The following is an 8352-nucleotide window of genomic DNA, read 5'->3' as shown; positions in this document are numbered from 1 at the left end:
AAAAAAAAAAGATGTACAACATCACTAATTAGAAAAATGCAAATCAAAATCACAATGAGATATCACCTCACACTCATTAGGATGGCTACTATTAAAAAAAAACCTCAGAAAATAACAAATGTTGGTGAGGATATGGAGAAACTGAAACTCGTTTACCAATGGAAATGTAAAATGGTACAGAAACTATGGAATACTGTACAGCAGTACCTCAAAAATTTAAAAATAGAATTATCATATGGTCTAGGAATTCCACATCAGTGTGAATATCAAAAAGAACTGAAAGCAAGATCTCAAAGAGACATATGCACATCCTTGCTCATAGCAGCATTTTTCATGGTAGCCAAGAGGTGAAGCAACTCAACTGCCCAGTAACAGATAAATGGATAAACAAAATGTGATATATACATACAACAGAATATTACTCAACTTTAAAAAGAAAGGAAGTTCTGACACATGCTCAATATGTGTGAACCTTGAGGAGACTGTGTTAAATGAAACAGCCAGTCAGAAAAGGGCAAAGATTGTATGATTCTGCATATATCAGGTATCTAAAGTAATGAAATTCAAAGACAGCAGAATGGTGGCTTCCAGGGGCTAGAGGGATGTGGTGGGGGGCGGGGGGAGGGATGGGCAGGAAGAGAAGAAACTAGTGAGAAATAGGGAGCTGTTTGAAGGGTACACGGTTCCAGTTTTACAAGATGAAAAATTCTAGAGTTTGGCTGCACAACAATGTGAATGTAATTAACACTACTGAACTGCATACTTAAAAAGGGTTAAGAAGGTAAATTTTATGTTATGTGTTTTTTACCATAATAAAAAAAGTAAATGTGATCATAGTGGTGATATGAAGAACAGGTCTTGTAAACAATAAACATTTAGGCAAAAATGGCAATCAGGATATTTTATGTGGCAAGTCTTTAACTTTACGGGGTGCATACTTGACTTAAGCCAGGCATGTGCTGAATTGCAAAGAAAAATGATAAAACTAAAGAATATTTACAATATTTATACTAGACATGCATCCATGTCAGAAAGAATGACATATTCTTCTTCAATTGTATAATGTTTTACCAGTTCTCCGGGAAAGGAATATCTTCTTAACATATGTCTTTTTGTTTATTTTACTTTTACACACTGTATATCTGGATAGTTTTTGAAAAACATATCTTACACAAAAGTAAATACTGCCTATAAAAAGGAAGTACTAGCCTAGGGCTCTTCAGACCATAAGATATCATCAACACAGCCACTCTGAAGATTGGATCTGGTTAATTTCTTTCTATATTTCCTCCAACACTATCCCCCCATGTTCTCTGGTGAGTTTATCAGAAAGGCAGGGGGTTTCCAGGTAATCTTGTTCATAAGGCTACCTTAGTATTAGCTTCTGACGAAAGATCCAGTGTTATAGAACAAGTCTTTCAATGAATACCATCTTCTCAGCTCCAGATTCGTCCCGGCAGAGTAGATTCCCTACCCGCCTTAAATCTATCACCACCCAGCCACCTGTACTCCCCAGGCTCTTGCATTAACAGTCTAGCTGAGAAAGGCACGTTAGCCCAGTGGTTCCAGATTACAATCATCAGATGAAAATACAGCAACACGGAGATGAGCAGTAAAGCCCTAAATTAGCTTTGAGATTAAAGCAGCAAGGTCATTTCCTCCTGGGCTCTTCAAGACCCGGGTCTGTACTCTCAACACTGACAGTGAGACAAGGAGACAAGGATGAGGACATGTAGGGGCAGTGCTCTGCGGCATACAGGGCCTTGTGGGGTTGCTCCTGAAACAGTTACTTTAAGGATCTAAACTGCTGACAGATTTCTCACCTCTAGACTGTATCCTCTAACAACAATCACACAGCATTAAACTTGAAACGGAAATACAACGTATGGGAAATCAGTTATCATTCTGGTATACAATCTTAAATGCAATTAAGTATGATATTAAATATAATATTACAAAATCAATTGGATGCTGCTATAAATTCACTGAACATTTGGTTTCCCATGAGTGGTTAGTTTGAGGGGTTAATTTTAGCGTAAGTAAAGGCATATAAAAATAACAGGATGATTTCAAGAGGTAAAAAATTGCTAAGGGTGGTAGCATCTAGAAAAGGAAGAATTGGAAAGAAAAATGACTTTCTACTGTATACTTTTTTTGTAAAACTTTTGAATTTAAGAATACAACTTAAAACAGCAGTATCAACAATAAGAACAAGAATAAAGTAGATCTAGGGAGACAGGTGGTTCTCAGTCAACACTGCCAGGGAAAGATGTCCATAACATCATCTTAAGTGAAGTAAGCTGTGGACAGTAAGTATATTCTGATCTCATTTGCCTTTAAAGGAAAAAAAAAAGTTGTGTTCTCACAGAGAGACATCAAATTACCAACAGCGGTTACTTTTGGGGCTTAACTTGGTGGCACTTCCACCTTTAATTGGATATATACATGTATGTGTGTGCATATATGTACACATATATAACTATATTGTATATATTCAACTACATAATATGTATGTAACTACATAACCATCTATTTTTATGCTAAAAAATAACCGTTCTAAAAGGGGGGAACGTCTAGTTAGAATCCACTTTAAAAACATATTTCTGTTTAAGAAGAACAGATATCTTATTTTCAAGTAGTGCTTTTTTCACTTTTTGTATTTTCCGCATTCCAATTTCATGGTACCATTAACTCAATACATACAAAATCAAATGTGTAAAGTGCATCCATCAATCATCCAATATGGCAATTTAGTCGGTTGTGTCTGTATCAATAAGAGGGACACCATATGTAATTTCTTAACATTTTCATTCAATACTTTTTCTAAACTAAAAATAACTTCAACTTAGTAACAGATCTTTAGTTAAGGATGAATTCTCAAAATCATCATAAATAAAAAAAAATCCAAAGAATAATCTCTGCTTTCTTCAGATTAGTGAAGGTCCTGTTATTCTATATTCTCTTTGCACAATTTAATTCTCCTTTCCCAACACTCACCATACTTATATTAGCTTAACATCTAGCTGCCTCACCTCTGAAAACTCTACAAGGGCAGAGTGCAAGTCTGTCACATTATTAGCTTCAGGACCTTGGACGGAAGTCTTTCAAAAATATTTGATGAATTAACTTTGAATGATATAAATCTTTAAAAAAAAAAAAAAAAAGGAGTTACAAGCTTTTGCAGATATTCAAGGGAGAGAATATGCTAAATAAAGATTATATAACTAACCAAAGAAAAAGGATCCACATCACAGTTAAAAACAGCACACAGATAGAATAAAAGGTTATTTGCCTAAATGATTGCTATGACAAAATTCAAGCACATGCTCTCCAAGTACAGCTGCTAAAAGCCTCCAGAGTTTGTCTACCTTGTAAATATCAGGCTTTCCGTCACAAAAGCAAAGGCTTTAAAGAAATAACTACAGGTAACTTCCAAAATGGGATTATAATACTATACTCTTCAGGTACATTATCACTGAAAAATTCATCTTATTAATAGGTTGTTTCAGAATTCATTACATTTCAATAATCTTTTTAAAAAGAAATAAGGAATAGCAAATGTATTGAACGTACTCCACCAAAATGGCCCAAACAGCAAAGAAAACCACCCCTACCAATAACCATAACTGAATTAACCTCTTAATTTTCAGGTGGGAGTTAGAGAGCTATTTTATTGGTATAACAGTAGCAGCAACTAACATTTATTTTGAGATTACTAAGGCCCCCAACAGTGTTCTAGGCATTTTCAATATGTGCTAATTTATTTAATTCTCACCACAGCCTTGGGATGGATGTTTTATGACCCCCATTTTACACACAAGAAAATTCAGGCACAGAGAAGTTAAGCAACTTATTTAAGCTCACCAGCCAGTAAAATGTGGAGCTGAGGTTTGAAGACAGGTACTGGGTTCTGTCCTCAGTATTCTCAGAAATTAAAATGCACAACAGAGTAAGTACACACAGAAAACAATGATAGTTAATGCTCATCAAGAGCTAATCTTTAGATTGTCTATACTCCAGAAAGAAAAATGGAAACTTGATTTAAACAGATGTGAACGTCAGTACTCTCATGGAAAAATTAGGAACAGTAGTCCATGATTCCTTCCTGTGTATGTTGCTTCATGAGAACAAATGTTAGTGGAAATACCCCAGGAGAAAAACGCAAAAGGCAGGTCACTATGATTTTCTCTAAATGACTGTCCTGATTCTCCTCTTACAATTTGCCTCCAGCTTTGCTGTATTTGGCATTTATAGGTTTATAATATTTGCCCATTACTGATATATTAGCAATAAACAGCAATAATCAGGAAGTTGCCTTTCTTATAACAGTTATAACTGAAATCACAACCCATTTGCACACTCTTTTCCTCATAAGGCCTTTACTGGTCAGTTGGTTCTGTGTGCTGGCATCCAAAATGCAAGTAGATGCCTAGTAACTAACTCTTCAGGGATCATATGAAAACATTTTTAGAAAAAATTAAAATTTATTTCAGCGTAGTGTTAAATTGCTAATGTGGCTTTTAGAAGTTATAAGAAAACACCATCACTTCCACATAACTGGAGAATAAAAGCATCACCAAAGAACTTGACATTTTAAGACTTTGGCTGGCCAAGGAAATAAGAAATTGCTAAAACTAAGTTCAGTCCAGATATTTCTCATTGGAAGTTAGTTACTTGCCAGAAAATTATTCAGAGTCTATTTTCATTACTTACATAAAAATGAAGACACTCACATGACAGATGATCCCTACAGCACTGGGCGAAGATCAGCAAGGCCAAACACATTAGAAGAAGACACAGGAGACAGACTAGGACAACAGAGACTCCAGAGCAAGATTCATCTGGCAAATCAAAAAAACTGTCTAATTTTCCAAAATTTGTACTCTCCCCAAATATTTGCTATCAGCAAATCACCTAATTCTGTAGTATACATGACTGCCTTGGTAAGAAGAGGTACGTGCCAACAGAAAATAATCCATTCATTTTACTTCAACTTGTTCATAACAAAGTGTATCATGAAGGAAAATCTCTGGCTTAGAAATAGCCCTCCAAATCATTCACTTTCCAAAGTCCAGTGGCTGGGAGCCATGCCTTACACCTCTGTCCCTTGCTTCCCTATCTCGGCTTTCACCAAATAGTGTCCATTTTATCTTCTAAAAAGGCTTTGGATGTGTCCCCTTTTCCTTGTTTCCACTGCCAACCGTCCGGTGCAAGTTGCTCTATCAGTCCTTGCCTAGACCATGAGTACTCTTCACTGGTCCCTCCCACTTCCACTCCTGCCCCTTTTCTAACTGACACAGCTACAGTGACGTTTTCAAAACACAAATTAGAACGTGTCTCCCCAGACTGAAAAGCTTCCAAAGTGGTAACACACTGATGAGGTTTTGCAGTCAGGTCTGGACCTTCTCGGCCCCATCATTTTCTTTGTCTCAGCCACGCTGACCTTCCTTCCATTTCCTGAACACCCTGTGACTCTCTGGACAGAGTCTTTACACATGCTGCCCACCCCCAACCCCTTCCTGTAATCCCTCTTTTCTAATGCCATTTTTGCCTTGATAACTTGGATTCATCCTTCGGATCTCAAGGCAAAATCATCTCCTTAAGATAACTGTCCCTGACCTAGGTTCAAATATCCCTGTTAATAGTCTTAGTGGCCCCCGTATCTCTCCCTGATGGTACTTACCACCATTGCAATGCCTCATCCTCCTAACAGACAAGAAGCTCTAGAGGGTAGGGTTCACATCCCTTTGTGTTCATATGGTACTAAGCATTTGGTACAGTAACAGACCACACAGGAGGAGCTATTTGTGAATATACTTCCCATACTGTAATATTTACCCCTTTACATTGTTACACACAGGAATAGAATAGGTTTTCAATATAAATACAGGCTGGGTCTTAGAATAACTCTATGTTTAACCTTTTGAGGATTTTCCAGATTGTTTTTCAGAGAAGTTTTCCATTTACATTCCCACCAGTAATGTATGGGGTTTCCAATGTCAACATATCCTAATACTTGTTTTTGTCTGTTTTTAAATTATAGCCATCCCAAAACGCATGAAGTGGTATCCCATTGTGGCTATTCCCTAATGACTAACAATGCTGAGTATCTTTTCATGTGCTCATTGGCAATTTGCAGATCTTCTTTGGAAAAATGTCTATTCAATTTCTTTGACCAGTTTTAATTGGGTTTTTATTGTTGAGTTGTAAGGGTTCTTTATATATGCTGCATACAAGTTCCTTATCAGATACATGATTTGCAAATATTTTCTCCCATTCTGTGGGCAGTCTTTTCACTTTCTTGATGGTAACCTTTGAAATACAAAAGTTTTTAATTTTAGTGTAGTCTAACTTACATAGTTTTCTTTTGTTTCTTATACTTCAGGTATCAATCTAAGAAAACCACTGCCTAACACAAGATTTCAGTCTATGTTTTCCTCTAAGAGTTTTATATTGTTTTTACCTTTTACATTTAGGTCTTTGAACCCTTTTGAAAAAGTTAATTTTTACATACTTTGTAAGGATATCTGGCTGTCCCAAGACTGCTGGCTGCAAAGATTATGGAATTGTCTTGGTACACTTTTTGAATATCAGTGTACCTATGGATGAAACAGTTTACGTTTAGACCCTTAATTCTATTCCATTGATCTGTATGTCTATTCTTATGCCAGTACCACACTGCTAATTATTATAGCTTTGTAATAAGTCTTGAAATTGAGAATGGGGAGTTTTCTAATTTTGCTTTTCTTTTTCAATACTACTTTGGCTATTATGGATTCCTTGCATTTCCATATGAATTTTAGGGTCAGCTTGTCAATTTCCACAAAAGGGGCAGCTGAAATTATCATAGAGACTGCACTGAAACTAAAAGAATTTGGGGTGTATTACCATTCTAACAATGTGAGTTTTCTAATTCAAAAACACAGATGTCTTTCCACTTATTAGGTCTTTAACTTTTCACAATATTTTTTAGTTTTTGGAGTGCAAGTCTTGCACTTCTTTTGCTTATTATGTAAATCCTTATTTCTGAGTATTCTATTTGATGCTACTGCAAATGTAATTGTTTTCTTAATTTTTCAGCTTTATTTCTTAATTTCCATAATGTTCATTAGTAATGTATATAAATACAATTGATCTTTATACTGATCTTATATTTTTTGACCTTGCTTAATTCACTTATTAGTTCTAATAGTGTTTTAGTGAATTCCTTAAGATTTTTTTTTACATATATGATGTCATCTACAAATAGAGAACATTTTACTTCTGCCTTTCCAATCTGGATGCTTTTCCTTTTCTTACCTAACCATCCTGCTTAGAACCTCCAGTATAATATTAAATAGAAACAGTAAGATAACACATTCTTGTTTTGTTCCTGATCTTAGAGGGCAAGCTTTCAGTTTTCCATCATTAAGTATGATGTTAGCTGTGTAGTTTTTGTAGATTCTCTTTATCAAGGTGAGGAAGTTCTCTTCTATTTCTAGTTTGTTGAGTATTTGTCTGATAAAAGGGACTTAGATTTTGTCAAATGCTTTTTCTGTGTCTATTAAGATATTCATGTGACTTCTGTTCTCTATTCCATTAATGTGATGTCAACACTGATTTTCGTATGTCAAACCAATCTTGCATTCCTGACATATATCCCATTTGGTCTTGGTTTTAATGCTTTTCATATGCACTAGATTTAATTTTCTAGTAGTTGAGAATTTTTACATCACAACTATAGACCAAAGATATTCATCTAGAGTTTTCTTGTGTTGTTGTTGTCTTGTCCATTTTATCAGGGTAATACACTGGCTCTACAGAATCAGTCAGGAAGTATTCTCTCCTCCTGTATTTTTTGGAGAAGTCTGTGAAGGATTGGTGTTAATTATTTTCAAAATTTTTGGTAGAATTCACACTGAGGACATTTGGGCCTGGGTTTTTGTGTGTGTGAGAGGAGAAATTTTTAAAACTGTAATTCAATAACTTAACTTCTTAGAGGTTCAGGTTTTCTCTGTCGTCTGGACTCCATTTTGGTAGTTTTTGTCTTTCTGGAATTTATCCCTTTCATCTAATTATTCTGAGTATTCCTTTAAAACCTTTTTTTATATTTCTGTAGAGTCAGAAGTGATAACCCCTCTTTCATTGCTAGTTTTAGTACTTGATTGTTCTTTTTTTCTGGTTAGTCTAGTTAAAGGTTCATCAATTTTGCTAATCTTTCAAAGAACCAACTTTTGCTTTTATTGATTTTCTCTATTGGTTTTTATTCTTTATTTCATTTATTTGCCCTTTCATCTTTATTATTTTCTTTCTTCTGCTTGTTTAGGTTTAGTTTGCTTTTCTTTTTCTAGTTCTTTTTTTTTTTTTTTTTTT

General features: G+C 35.2%; 1 protein-coding gene across 10 annotated transcripts in view; it reads right to left on the bottom strand.

Annotated features, from left to right (window-relative positions):
* The window catches only part of ZNF438 (zinc finger protein 438), a 123127-nt gene that overhangs the window by 51632 nt on the left and 63143 nt on the right, over positions 1 to 8352 (bottom strand). Inside the window, exon 1 of one of the 10 annotated variants that reach the window (XM_037740941.1) lies at positions 3865 to 5502. The exons of the other annotated variants lie outside the window; for them this stretch is intronic. The gene's annotated coding sequence lies outside the window, so the exon portion shown is untranslated. Of the gene's footprint in view, positions 1 to 3864; positions 5503 to 8352 lie in introns of those variants that run through there. 10 annotated transcript variants of the gene reach the window in all.

Source organism: Cebus imitator, unplaced genomic scaffold, assembly GCF_001604975.1.
Source record: "Cebus imitator isolate Cc_AM_T3 unplaced genomic scaffold, Cebus_imitator-1.0 Scaffold92, whole genome shotgun sequence".
Lineage (NCBI taxonomy): Eukaryota > Metazoa > Chordata > Mammalia > Primates > Cebidae > Cebus > Cebus imitator.
This window is presented reverse-complemented; position numbering and strand designations above follow the sequence as displayed.